The following is a 15,528-nucleotide window of genomic DNA, read 5'->3' as shown; positions in this document are numbered from 1 at the left end:
GTGAGTTCTGAAGAAGCGCCATATCAGATTTGAAACATTAACTTAGTTTTCTGTCTGCACAGGTGTTGCCAGACTTGCTGAGTTTCTTCAGCATCCTCTTTGTTTGCATGGGCCAGTCTGAACTATTAATATTACATCATTCACCAAAGACAAGTTTTGGAGGTTTGACTGAAGTAAAAGAGACACTGCAAGGAAAAATCCTTTGCACTATGTTAAGATGAGATTAGCTGATGTAAGATCCGGTTAACTACAGACTTTATATAAAGATTAGACAGCCTGCCAACAGGCTGTGCCCTTTAATATTTTCCATTCCATAAATATCCAGAATCAAACCTTCACCAGCCTAATCTACCCACTGACTGATGACTCCTATTTGTGATTGGCTGTGTGGTAACCACAGTAATGTTTGCATCCCATGACTGTCAGTCAGATTGTATAATGTGGAGTCAGGTTGATGGGGACTTTCCAAATCCATCTCCAATTGTGAACACAATACATACCTGTTCTGTTGCACACTAAATAAACCACAAGAGTCAGTGTTAATCCTCAATCCAGTCGCAGGAACAGGGACTTTCCAACAAAACCGTGAATTACCAGTAACACATAACCTGCCTCACCCCCAACACTAAACAAATCACATTTATCTGCTGTCACCAAAGGAAGTCAATATCAATGCTCATTCTGTTCCAAGGACAGGGACTTCCCACATGTTTCTTTGGAATCGCTGCAAAGGCTGACATTCATTCTCCACCATCATTGCCCTTATAGCATTTGGTGATAACATAACACAGAATGGAATGAGGCTATTTGGCCGAATGAAACTGCATCAGTATTTTCAAACAGTAATCTAGTTATTCACACCCACCTATCTTTCCATAAACCCCTGCAATCTTTTCTCTTTTTTTTTGAGTATTTTTTTCCCCATTAGAAAGTTACCATTGAATCTGCATCCACTGCCCTTGCAGACAGTGCATTCCAAATCCTAACCACACATTGTGGATAAAGTAAGGTTTCATCTTGCCTTTGGCGTTTTACCCATTTATTAACCCTATATTGCCATTCGGAGCTATTCCTCCTTTTACACTCCCTTTGACCCCTTAACTTTAAACCTGCTGAGCGCTTCTAGTATCCTTTATTTTTATTACAGATTTCTAGTTTTGGTTTTGTCCAGTCAGTAAGCTGCAGCATGCTGACCTTTGCTGGGCGACAGTTCCAAGCTGACTTTACCCAGTAATTCAAGGATACTCTGCAGGACCCAGTAGTTCATTGGTGAAAACTGGCTAAGTATTGTTCCAACCACAGATTGATTGAATAACAATGGCGATATTAACAGTGATATTGAATGGGAGCCAGGTACTTTCACGTGAAACCTCCCCCACACCAGGAAACCGTTCCTAACTGTAACACACCCATTTGCCAGTGCTCTGAGTCTCCCAGCAAATATCGAGCTGTGAACATCAATATCCATGTGGATTATCGAGGGACATGGATAAGTAGACAAAGTCATTTCCCTGGGTTGGGGGAGTCCAGAACTAGAGGGCATAGGTTTAGGGTGAGAGAGGAAAGATATAAAAGAGACCTAAGGGGCAACCTTTTCATACAGAGAGTGGTACAGGTATAGAATGAGCTGCCAGAGGAAGTGGTGGAGGCTGGTACAATTGTAACATTTAAGAAGCATCTGGATGGGTATATGAATAGGAAGGGTTTGGAGGGATATGGGCCGGGTGCTGGCAGGTGGGCCTAGATTAGGTTGAGAAATCTGGTCGGCATGGTCGGGTTGGACCGAAAGGTCTGATTCCATGCTGTACATCTCTATGACTGGATGACTCTATAATCTCAGACGGCAGTCTACACTGTCCAACACACTGAACCTCTAACCCTACATTGTACATACTGTACATCAGTCATTACTGAAAAGATTCATTCAATACAATACGAATCCTTTTTTACCAACAGCTCAAAAACACAAAAACATCCTAGCTATGAGCAGGATGGGCTATTCTGCCTGTCAAACCTGCTGTCCCATTCAGTACAATATGATTGCTCATAGGCCACCAGCTCATTTTCCCACCTACTTGCCAAATCCATTGACTGTCTCAGAGGTCTAAATTCTTTCAGTCCCAGTCTTTACATTAAAAGACAGCACGTTCACAAACTGCTAGCACCCACTTGGGAAATGCCCGGGTGGACTGAGTGGGCCACTTCCCGGGGGACTGCCTGAGGAAGCCTCAGGACCAGCTTATTACAGGATATGACAGCCATGACGAGGCCAAATAGGGGGAGTATGACATTCAGCTCATCACCCTTCCAAAGTGAGAATCCTGGCTCTCGCAGAGGATCAGGACTGCAACTGTAGGGTTGCTGAGACATCCTTATCCCTCTAACTGAGTAAATACCACTCTGCAAACCACTGCAACTCTCACAGTAACCCTGCTGTCAGTCTCACTTATTGCTCAGCACTTCCAACCCGTGACACCTTCAGTCTGTCGTGTTTTGCAGATACAGCCAGTATTTCCATAAACTCTGTGGAGACATGCCTGGCTCTCCCAGAGCCCCCCCCCCCACCAACCGATCCCTGGGGGCAAAAGTCTCAATGTCTCAGAGAAGGATGGCTGCTGCATACCGAGGTGGGAACCAATGCACCCTCTAAGCTGCCCGGCTGTGCGTGTACACACAGCTGCTCCAAGGATCTGCACAACACAGGTCAGCAGTCAGCCAACACCATTCACTGCACTAATCTCCTTGTCAGGAATCAGTGTCTCACACACACACACACACACCCCTCGGAAATCAGGGGAAGCTGGAGGGAATGTTGTGCTGAGAGAGTGGGAACACATTTTAGTGAGCTCCTCACGATGACAGCTCCTCAGCTGGCCGAGGAAGACATGCTCCAGGTCACTGACACTAGGAGGACTGGCAGAAACTGTGCTGGAAACTGGGCATTGACATCTCAGGGAACGCTCCATTTCTCTCTCCCTCTCTCTCTCTCTCACACACACACTCACCATGTTCAAGGACATTGGCATCTAACATGTCTCAGCCTCTAAGAACCCTCATGGCATTACCTCTCAGCCACTCACAGGGCACTCCTATACTTCAGTGCTGGTCCTCAGACTGCACTGGCAATCTCAGTGTAACACTGCAGCAAGGTCACTGTGTGGTCAGGGACACACACCAGCTCATAGACTGGAACAGGCTGCAGCTCTGGGCTCTTCACTCATTGTCATAGCACTCACTCAGTCCGAGGACACTCACACCATCCCTGCCTTACATTGGCTTTACCTTGCCTTTTTGCCACCTCATTCAGAGATGCCAGGTTCATTTTATGTGTATACTGTTGTGCCTTTTAGTACAGACACAAGGCCAAGGAGTTTGTTAGAGTTGTCAGCAGTCCTCAGTCATGGCAGAGATCTTCACTCAGGCATTCCCAGCACAAACTCAAGGGCAACCTCAGGTTACCAGTTCAGGTCTTGCTTGGGGGTGTCAGAGTCAGGATCCTCTCCTTAAAAGGGGTGAGGAGTTGAATGTCAGGCAGCACGTTCCTGTCTTTCTGCCCTATCGTGGGCTGTTTACATCCAGGAAAGAGAGGCAGACAGGTATTTCAGAAGGTGCAAGTAATTCTCCCAGCTGTTATTGTGGTGTAGGTGGTGAGGTGGCCTGGCTGAAAGAGTAGGCAGCACAGAGGAGATGCAGGCTTTATAGTGTCAGGGATTGGGGTAGGTGAGGGAAGGTGCTGCAGGTAGTAGTGAGAGTGGTTGAGTGTGGGCCTTGGTGAGAGGTGGGTATATTGTCAGGTGTAAGGTGAGTGTGAGATATTGGAGAGAGGACCTTACTGTGGTGCGGTGGAGAAAGGCATTGAGCAGATGGCAGGTTTTAATGGACGGTATTGTCACTTTCAGTTCCAGATTTGATAACTTGAATTTAAGTTCCACCAGGAACAGAGCTAGATTTGATCCCATGTGACCAGATTATCAGCCTGGGCTCAGGGATTACTAGCATGGTAACATGACCACTTCACCACTGTCTGCCTTATTCCTCCTTCCTAAACATCATTGTAAAAATATGAACTCACTGAGAGAGTTCTCTCAGCAACAGATGACAGTCTGTGTTCTGCTGATCCTATTGGTTGATGGTGGAGCTGCCTGAGCTTGTCTCCAGTGGGCTTGGTAAAGTGCACAGACAGAAGCTGTGGTTTTACTCTGTTACCCTTGTCTTCTCTCACACACAGTTCACATGGACTCTCTCCAAACTGACGCACGCAACACACAAATGCTTATTTGGTAATATTCTTTGAAACAGTTTTGATTCAAACAATACTCAAATAAATTTCAGTTTCAGACATCAAACTCACTTATTTCTGGTGGTAAAGACACAGTTTGAAGTCAAGGTGAAGAGATGGTCACGTTACTCTGACCCCGTTAAGGTATGGACTGAAAAGTGATAAATTACATTGACCTGGCCATCTCCAACATGAGAGATACTTATTATCTCTAAATATTCAATAACATTATCATCACTGAATCCTACACTGTATTGAGGGCATAAACTAGGGTTATCACTGAATAGAAACCAACATCACAGCACATCTTCAGTACTGACCCTCTGACAGTGCAGCGTTCCCTCAGTCCTGACCCTCTGACAGTGCAGCGTTCCCTCAGCACTGACCCTCTGACAATGCCGCACTCCCTCAGTACTGACCATCTGTCAGTGCAGCATTCCCTCAGTACTGACCCTCTGACAGTGTGGCACTCCCTCAGTACTGACCCTCTGACAGTGCAGCACTCCCTCAGTACTGACCATCTGTCAGTGCAGCATGCCCTCAGTACTGACCCTCTGACAGTGTGGCACTCCCTCAGTACTGACCCTCTGACAGTGCAGCACTCCCTCAGTACTGACCCTCTGACAGTGCCGCACTCCCTCAGCACTGGCCCTCCGACAGTGCGGCACTCCCTCAGTACTGACCCTCTGACAGTGCGGCACTCCCTCAGTACTGACCCTCTGACAGTGTGGCACTCCCTCAGTACTGACCCTCTGACAGTGCAGCACTCCCTCAGTACTGACCATCTGTCAGTGCAGCATGCCCTCAGTACTGACCCTCTGACAGTGTGGCACTCCCTCAGTACTGACCCTCTGACAGTGCAGCACTCCCTCAGTACTGACCCTCTGACAGTGCCGCACTCCCTCAGCACTGGCCCTCCGACAGTGCGGCACTCCCTCAGTACTGACCCTCTGACAGTGCGGCACTCCCTCAGTACTGACCCTCTGACAGTGCGGTACTCCCTCTGTACTGACACTCTGACAGTGCAGCATTCCCTCAGTACTGACACTCTGACAGTGCAGCATTCCCTCAGTACTGACCTTCTGTCAGTTAAGCACTCCCTCAGTACTGACCCTCTGTCAGTTAAGCACTCCCTCAGTACTGACCCTCTGACAGTGCGGCACTCCCTCTGTACTGACCCTCTGACAGTGCGGCACTCCCTCAGCACTGACCCTCCAACAGTGCAGCACTCCCTCAGTACTGACCCTCTGACAGTGCAGCACACCTTCAGTACAGAACCTCTGACAGTGTGGCACTCCCTCAGTACTGACCCTCTGGCAGTGTGGCACTCCCTCAGGACTGACCATCTGACAGTGTGGCATTCCCTCAGTACTGACCCTCTGACAGTGTGGCACTCCCTCAGTACTGACCATCTGACAGTGCAGCACTCCCTCAGGACTGACCATCTGACAGTGTGGCACTCCCTCAGTACTGACCCACTGTCAGTGCAGCACTCCCTCAGTACTGACCATCTGACAGTGTGGCACTCCCTCAGTATTGACCCACTGACAGTGTGGCACTCCCTCAGTACTGACCATCTGACAGTGTGGCACTCCCTCAGTACTGACCCTCTGACAGGGCAGAATGGATGGGGTTCCTTTGTACATAAGAAATGAAATTAAATCAATAGTAACAAAGTAGGGTCAGATGGTGTAGAATCTGTGGGGGTAGAAATGAGGAACTGCAAAGGTGGGAAAACCATAGTTGGAGTTATGTACAGGCCTCCTAACAATAGTCAGGAGATGGGGCGCAAGATACACCAGGAGATGGGAAAGATGTGTAGGAAAGGCAAAGTTACAGTGATCATGGGGGAATTTCAAGATGCAGGTGGACTGGGAAAATCAGGTTGGTAGTGGATTACAAGAAAAAAAATTGTGGAATGTCTATGAGACGGCTTTTTGGAGCAGATTGTGATGGAGCTCACCAGGGAACAGGCAATTCTGGATTTAGTATTGTACAATGAGGCAAACTTAATAAGGGAGCCTAAGATGAAGGAACCCTTAGGAGGCAGTGGTCATAACATAATCAAATTTACTCTGCAATGTGAGAGGGATAAGGTAGAATCAGAGGTAATGGTTTTACAGCTGAATAAAGGCAACAACAGAGGCATGAGGAAGGGGCTGTGTAGAATTGACTGGGAGAGGAGCCTAGCAGGAAAGACACTGGAACAGCAAAGGCAGGAGTTTCTGGGAGTAATTCAGGAGACAGCAGAGATTCATCCCGAGGGAAAAGAAGCATGGTACAGGGATGATGAGGCAACTACGGCTGACTAGGGAAATCAGGAATAGCACAAAAGCGAAAGAGAAAGCATATAATGTGGGGAAGGGCAGTGGGAAACAAGGGGATTAGGAATCTTAGAGAGACCAACAGAGGTCCAAGGAAATGGCTGAGGAACAGAATAATTACTCTGTGTCAGTCTTCACTGTAGAAGACATGAGTAATATCCCAAAAAATTTTAAAGAGTGAGGGGGCAGAGTTGAGTATGGTGGCCATCACCAAGGAGAGGGTGCTACAAAAACTGAATGGCCTGAAGGTGGATAAATCACCTGGACCAGATGGACTAAACCCCAAAGTTCTTAGGGAGATAACTGAAGAGGAAGCAATAATGGGGATCATTCAGGAATCACTAGAGTCGGGATGGGACCCAGAGAAGTGGAAAATCACTAATATGACACCTCTGTTCAAAAAGGGAGTAAGGCAAAAGATGGAAAATTACAGACCGATTAGCCTAACTTCAGTCATGGGTAAGATCCTGGAATCCATTGTGAAAGGTGAAATTTCTGAATACTTGGAAGTGCATGGTAAAATAGAGCAAAGTCAGCAGGGTTTCATCAAGGGGAGGTCATGTCTGACACATTTAGGATTCTTTGAGGAAGTAATGAGCTGATTAGACCATAGATAGCCAATGGATGTTATCTGTCTGGAGTTCAGGAAGGCCTTTGACAGGGTGCTGCACAGGAGGCTACTGAGTAAGATAAGGGCCCATGGTGTTAGAGGCAAGGTGCCAGCATGGATAGAAGCTTGGCTGTCTGGCAGACAGCAGAGAGTGGGGTAAAAGGGTCCTTCTCAGGATGGCAGTTGGTGACAAGTGGTGATCCACAAGGGTCAGTGTTGGGACCACAATTTTCCACTTTATATATAAATAGAATCATAGTCATAGAGAATCATAGAGATGTACAACACGGAAACAGACCCTTCAGTCCAACTTGTCCATTCCGACCAGATATCCTAAATTAATCTAGTCCCATTTCCCAGCACTTGGCCCATATCCTTCTAAACCCTTCCGTACACCACCACCCTGTGCATGAAAAAGTTGCCCCTTAGGTCTTTTATTATATCTTTCCTCTCTCACCCTAAACCTATGCCTTCTAGTTCTGGATTACCCCCCTGGAAAAAACTTTGTCTATTTACCCTATTTGTGTCCCTCATGATTTTATAAACCTCTATAAGGTCACCTCTCCGCCTCCAACGCTCCAGGGAAAACACCCCCATCCTATTCAGCTTCTCCCTATAGCTCAAATCCTCCAACCCTGGCAACGTCCTTGTAACTCTTTTCTGAACCCTTTCAATTTTCATAACATTCTTCCGACAGGAAGGAGACCAGAATTGCACACGACATTACAAAAGTGGCCTAACCACTGTCCTGTGCAGCCACAACATGACCTCCCAACACCTGTACTCAATACTCTAATCAATAAAGGAAAGCATATCAAATGCCTTCTTCACTATCCTATCTACCTGTGACTCTACTTTCAAGAAACTATAAACCAGCACTCCAAGGTCTCTTTGTTCAGCAACACTCCCTAGGACCTTACTGTGAAGTATCTAAGCCCTGATATGATTTGCTTTTCCAAAATGCAGCACCTGTATGTTTATCTAAATTAAACTCCATCTGCCACTCCTCAGCCCATTGGCTCATCTGGTCAAGATCTCATTGTAATCTGAGGTAACCTTCTTCGCTGTCCACTACACCTCCAATTTTGGTGTCATCTGCAAACTTACTAATCATCCAACATCACTCTCTGTCTTCTATCTTTGAGCCAGTTCTGTATCCAAATGGGCTAGTTTTCCCTATAGTTCTAGTTGAAGGCACTGAGGGCATTCTGGCGAAGTTCCCAGATGATACAAAGATAGGTAGAGGGACAGGTAGCATTGAGGAGGCAGGAGGCTGCAGTAGAATTTGGACAGGTTAGAAGAGTGGGCAAAGACATGGCAGATGGAGCACAACATGGGAAAGTGTGAGGTCATGGACTTTGGTTGGAAGGATAGAGGCATGGACTATTTTCTAAATTGAGAGAAAATTCAAAACTTTGAAGTACAAAGAGATTTTAAAGTCCTAGTTCAGGATTCTCTCAAGGTAAACTTGCAAGTTGAGTCAGTAGTTAGGAAGGCAATTGCAATGATGGCATTTATTTTGTGAGGGCTTGAATATAAAAGCAGGGATGGACTTCGGAGGCTCTATAAGGCTGTGGTCAGACCACATTTGGAGTATTGTGTGCAGTTTTGACCCTCATATCTCAGGAAGGATATACTGACACTGGAGCATTTTCAGGGGAGGTTCATGAGAACGGTCCCAGGAATGAAAAGCTTAGCATATGAGAAATGTTTGAGGACTCTGGGGCTATACTTGATGGAGTTTAGAAGGATGGGGGGGGGTGGAATCTGATTGAAACTTACGAATACTGAATGGCCTGGACAGAGTGGATATTGGGAAGATATTTCCATTGGTAGGAGAGACAAGGACCCGAGGGCACAGCCTTAGAGTAGAGGCTCCTTTTAGAATGGAGATAAGGAGAAACTTCTTCAGCCAGAGAGTGGTGAATCTATGGAATTCATTGCCACAGAAGGCTGTGGAGGTCAGGTCATTGAATATATTTAAGACTGAGATAGACAGGTTCTTGAGTATCCTAACTGGGATATATTTTAGTTGTAAGGAATTGAGTAGCTCCTGAAACAACTGCCACTGTTCATCCGCTGTCTTACATTTTGGCCTTCCTGCCCAATCTACTCAGGCCAAATCTGTCCTCATGCCTATGTAGTTTCCTTTGTTTAATTCCAAAATACTATTGGGACTCCAGTTTCTCACCCCCAAACTGAATTTTGAATTCTGTTGTACTATGGTCACTATTCCCTCGAGGACCCTGAACAATGATGTCATCAATTGATCTCTCCTCATTACACAATACTAAATCCAGAGAAGCCAGCTGCACAACATATTGTTCAAGGAACCAATCTCTATTACATTCAATGAACTCTGTCTCTCGGCTGCCCTTGCTAATTTGATTCTTCCAGCGAGTTGTTTAATTGTCTACTAACATTTACAATTGGACGTGCAGAGCTTAAATCTGATCTATTGTGGAATTAGAGTCATAGAAATGTACAGCATGGAAACAGACTCTTCGGTCCAACCCGTCCATGCCAGATATCCCAACCCAATCTAATTCCACCTGCCAGCACCCAGCCCATATCCCTCCAAACTCTTCCTATTCATATACCCATCCAAATGCCTCTTAAATATTGCAATTGTACCAGCCTCCACCACATCCTCTGGCAGCTCATTCCATACACGTACCACCCTCTGCGTGAAAACGTTGCCCCTTAGGTCTCTTTTATATCTTTACCCTCTCACCCTAAACCTATGCCCTCTAGTTCTGGATTCCCCGACCCCAGGGAAAAGATTTTGCCTATTTATCCTATCCATGCCCCTCATAATTTTGTAAACCTCTATAAGGTCAGCCCTCAACCTCTGACGCTCCAGGGAAAACAGCCCCAGCCTGTTCAGCCTCTCCCTGAAGCTCAGATCCTCCAACCCTGGCAACATCCTTGTTAATCTTTTCTGAACCCTTTCAAGTTTCACAACATCTTTCCAATAGGAATGTGACCAGAATTGTATGCAATATTCCAACAGTGACCTAACCAATGTCCTGTACAGCCACAACATGACCTCCCAACTCCTGTACTCAATACTCTGACCAATAATGGAAAGCATACCAAAGGCCTTCTTCACTATCCTATCTATCTGCGACTCCACTTTCAAGGAGCTATGAACCTGCACTCCAAGGTCTCTTTGTTCAGCAACACTCCCGAGGACCTTACCATTAAGTGTATAAGTCCTGCTAAGATTTGCTTTCCCAAAATGCAGCACCTCGCATTTATCGGAATTAAACTCCATCTGCCACTTCTCAGCCCATTGGCCCATCTGGTCAAGATCCTGTTGTAATCTGAGGTAACCCTCTTTGCTGTCCACTTCACCTCCAATTTTGGTGTCATCTGCAAACTTACTAACTGTACCTCTTATGCTCTCATCCAAATCATTTATGTAAATGACAAAAAGTAGAGGACCCAGCATCGAACCTTGTGGCACTCCACTGGTCACAGGCCTCCAGTCTGAAAAACAACCCTCCACCACCATCCTCTGTCTTCTACCTTTGAGCCAGTTCTGTATCCAAATGGCTAGTTCTCCCTGTATTTCATGAGATCTCACCTTGCTAATCAGTCTCCCATGGGGAACCTTGTCGAACGCCTTACTGAAGTCTATATAGATCACATCAACTGCTTGACCCTCATCAATCTTCTTTGTTACTTCATCAAAAAACTCAATCAAGTTTGTGAGACATGATTTCCCACGCACAAAGCCATGTTGACTATCCCGAATCAGTCCTTGCCTTTCCAAATACATGTACATCCTGTCCCTCAGGATTCCCTCCAACAATTTACCCACCACCGAGGTCAGGCTCACTGGTCTATAGTTCCCTGGCTTGTCCTTACCACCCTTCTTAAACAGTGGCACCACGTTTGCCAACCTCCAGTCTTCCGGCACCTCACCTGTGACTATCGATGATACAAATATCTCAGCAAGAGGCCCACAATCACTGCTGTAGCTTCCCACAGAGTTCTTGGGTACACCTGATCAGGTCCTGGGGATTTATCCACCTTTAACCGTTTCAAGACATCCAGCACTTCCTCCTCTGTAATCTGGACATTTTGCAAGATGTCACCATCTATTTCCCTACAGTCTATATCTTCCATATCCTTTTCCACAGTAAATGCTGATGCAAAATATTCATTTAGTATCTTCCCCATTTTCTGTGGCTCCACACAAAGGTCGCCTTGCTGATCTTTGAGGGGCCCTATTCTCTCCCTAGTTGCCCTTTTGTCCTTAATATATTTGTAAAACCCCTTTGGATTCTCCTTAATTCTATTTGCCAAAGCTATCTCATGTCCCCGTTTTGCCCTCCTGATTTCCCTCTTAAGTATACTCCTACTTTCTTTATACTCTTCTAAGGATTCACTCGATCTATCCTGTCTGTACCTGACATATGCTTCCTTCTTTTTCTTAACCAAAGCCTCAATTTCTTTAGTCATCCAGCATTCCCTACAGTTACCAGCCTTCCCTTTCACCTTGACAGGAATATACTTTCTTTGGATTCTTATCTCATTTCTGAAGGCTTCCCATTTTCCAGCCATCCCATTACCTGTGAACATCTGCCCCCAATCAGCTTTTGAAAGTTCTTGCCTAATACTGTCAAAATTGGCCTATTTCCAATCTAGAACTTCAACTTTTAGACCTGGTCTATCCTTTTCCATCACTATTTTAAATTGCTTAATTCTGTCTGTTGCATGTTGCTCCTGATGTTTGACAGTGCTTTGTTCGAGCTTCTGCTACAGTTAATGGTGTCCAGAACTTCATTTTTGCTCAGTTTTGAGTTCTTGAAACTATTATTGATTGATTCCATGTAGTCTGGTTGTTGTGCCTCACAACACGATAAATGACAAACAACATGAGTTTGACTGGGACAACCCTACTACTATAGGACCAGCCAAACAGAGAACAGCCAGGGAATTCCTAGAGGCATGGCACCCATCCACAGATACTATCAACAAACACATCGACTTGGACCCAATATACCGGCCACTGCAATGGACAGCTGGAACTGACAACTGGAAGTGGCAGAGACAAACCACTGTAAATGCCAGAGGAAAGATCACAGAAGCGCTTCACAGGAGGCTCCCAAGTACTGAGGATGTCACCTAGACAGGGGACGAAACGTCTGCAACACAAATTCCCAGCTCGGCGAACAGATCCACGGCAACGATAAATGATATGTTCAGTGCAAAATTGGGATTCATTTTTACAAGAACTATACTTTGCTCACTCTGACCAATGCTGTGATGGCAGATGTGGAGGAGCCAGTGTTGAACTGGGTGGACAAAGCTAAAAAAAATCACAGGTTATAGTCTAACAGGTTCAATTGGAAGCACTAGCTTTCAGAGCGCTGCTCCTTTGTCAAGTAACCTAGTGGGACAGGATCAATTCTGTGTCCTATGATCCTACCTGACAAAGTAGCCTCTGAAAGCTTGTCATTCCAAACAAACCTGTTGGACCATAACCTGGTGTTGTGTGATGGCCAGATGTATCAGTAACACGTGAATAACTAAGGGTTATTGCAGTGGTACCGATGGATTGGAGGAATGTTTAGAAAGGAGGTGCACTGATAAATGTGACCATTTCAGGACATTCAATCAGCCTTAAGGACAGTTTTAGAGTCAGTAATCTGGAACAAAATAATCACTCTCTACAGACTATGCTGATGTTGTAATCTTGAGTATCCAAGATTTGAAGATGCCGGTGTTGGACTGGGATGTACAAAGTTAAAAATCACACAACACCAGGTTATAGTCCAACAGGTTTAATTGGAAGCACACTAGCTTTCAGAGCGACGCTCCTTCATCAGGTGACTGTGGAGGGCTCGATCGTAACACAGAATTTATAGCAAAAATTTGCAGCGTGATGTAACTGAAATTATACATTGAAAAATTGATTGTCTGTTAAGCCTTTCATCTGTTAGAATACAGTGATAGTTTCACTTTAATGTGTAAATCACAAAACCTTTTTTTAAAAGTTGCATTCTCGGGTTAGCTGCTAACAATGGTGATAGTTAGACAATATGTTGAAGGTGTTAGCCCCCTGTGTTCTTGGATGCTACCTGAGCTGCTGTGCTCTTCCAGCTCCACTAATCCAGAATCTCTGTCTATGCCATGATGTTTAGATTGAACCTAATCTAAGTAGTGAGGTAACAGAGTTTTACATAAATTCATGCAGTTTTTGAGCCCAGAGTTCTACGTAGAAGAACTTTGAGCTCAAAAACTGCATGAATTTATGTAAAACTCTGTTACCTCACTTTTTAGATTAATTCTAATCTAAACATCAGGTCATAGACAGAGAACACAGGGGGCCAACACCTTCAACATATTGTCCAGTATCACCATTGTTAACAGCTAACCCGAGAATGCAACTTTAAAAAGAAGGGTTTTGTGATTTACACATGAAAGAAGTGAAACTATCACTGTATTCTAACAGATGAAAGGCTTAACAGACAATCAATTTTTCAATGTATAATTTCAGTTACATCACACTGCAAATTTTTGCTATAAATTCTGTGTTCCGATTGAGCCCTTCACTATCACCTGATGAAGGAGCATCGCTCCGAAAGCTAGTGTGCTTCCAATTAAACCTGTTGGACTATAACCTGGTGTTGTGTGATTTTTAACCTTGAGAATCCAAATACAACCTTCACAAAGACGTTCTGCCTGGCAACTGATGACACATTATAGCTGTGTAATTTCAATGGTTGGAGCATGTTTCTCTCTATAAAATTAATGACACTTGGCAGATTGAGGCGCTGGGGTGGGCCTGTCTGTTTGCTGCTTTTGGTTGGGGATTTTCCAGTCAGGCCCTTCCCCCACCCTGTGTATTGGAACCTGAGTGAAACGACCTTTGCATGCTGTGTTTCTCAGTATACTGTAACCACACTTACATCTTAATAAACTTCTCATGTGCCATCCTGCCTATCTGACTTTGTTCTCTGCTGAGCAACTTATCTCCCAACTCCACTCGGCCCCTCCAAACAAAGGTGTTGCCTGGGTACCTGCCTTTTTGTGGGATATCTGGAGTGTTTCCTGTTCTTATGCACCCCCCCCCCCCCCCACTCTTTTCCAGTACATTGATGACTCTATCAGTGCCATTTTCTGCTCTTGGCCCAAGATGAATGTTTTATTGACTTTGTCTTGAAAGGAAGGTTTCTCAGTCTCCTAGTTCAAGTGTCCACCATGAGAAGAAACATTGACCTGATATCTACCCAATGCAGTGCCCTCAGGATCTCATGTTTCAGCAAAATTAAAAAGAGATGACGATCAATAATTTTTGCAGCAATTATTCTCCCTTTATCACAGTTTGAAGGATATTAATGGTGACGTTCCTCCAGTTTATTCCAATCCGGTATTACTGGAGATGAGTTACCATCCATTAACCAATGGAGGTTACTGTTTCTGAATTGTTATACGTGGCAGGCTGTTAGTAACTGATACCCACTGGCATTGTGTATTTGGCGACCAAGCAGACGCTATGACAACGGATGAATGGACACTGCGCAACAATTGCTCAACAGGAATGTTCCCTGCCAGTGGGGGACACTTCAGTGGTTAGGGACATTCAGCCTCTGATCTTCGAGTAAATGTCCTCAAAGGTGGCCTTCAAGATACACAACAACCCAGTATCGCCAAGCAGAAACTGATAGCCAAGTTCCATACCCATGGAGACAGCCTCAACCATGACCTAGGGTTCATGTCATGTTACATGTGACCCCACCCCACCTCACTGTTCTATGTCTGTAAAATCGCCCTTATTGTATTGGCACCATCACCTTAATAAATTGTTATGATTTCTCTACCTTACACAACACTCACTGCCCTCCTCCAGAATATCTGGTTACTTCTGAATAAGATTGTGGGGATGATTTGGTTAGTTTGTGCAGTTTTGGATTACTTATTATTTTGGTTTGACTCTCGGCATGTACTCTGATACTACCATGTTATTCCAGATATTTGGTTTATCTCCAGAACCACCTTGGTTTTATTCATTTTGTAATTATCCCACTGCCTCTTTAATTGGATTATAGGTCATTCCTTCCCTTGTTATTCAGCAATTGACACGTTACTCACACCATCTAACATTTTTGATCACCTGCAAAGACTTCACTTGACAAAGTGACAATGCTCTGAAAGCTTGTGATTTCAAATAAACCAGTTGGACTATGACTTGGTGTCTTAGAATTCTGATTTTGTCCACCCCAGCCCAACACTGGCACCTCCACATCATGACAGTGAATGTGTTATTCTATCACAAACAGACAAGAATTATTTCTTTAGTT

Source organism: Hemiscyllium ocellatum, chromosome 35 (assembly GCF_020745735.1).
Source record: "Hemiscyllium ocellatum isolate sHemOce1 chromosome 35, sHemOce1.pat.X.cur, whole genome shotgun sequence".
Lineage (NCBI taxonomy): Eukaryota > Metazoa > Chordata > Chondrichthyes > Orectolobiformes > Hemiscylliidae > Hemiscyllium > Hemiscyllium ocellatum.
The sequence above is the reverse complement of the archived record's forward strand: the minus strand, read 5'-3'. Positions refer to the sequence as shown.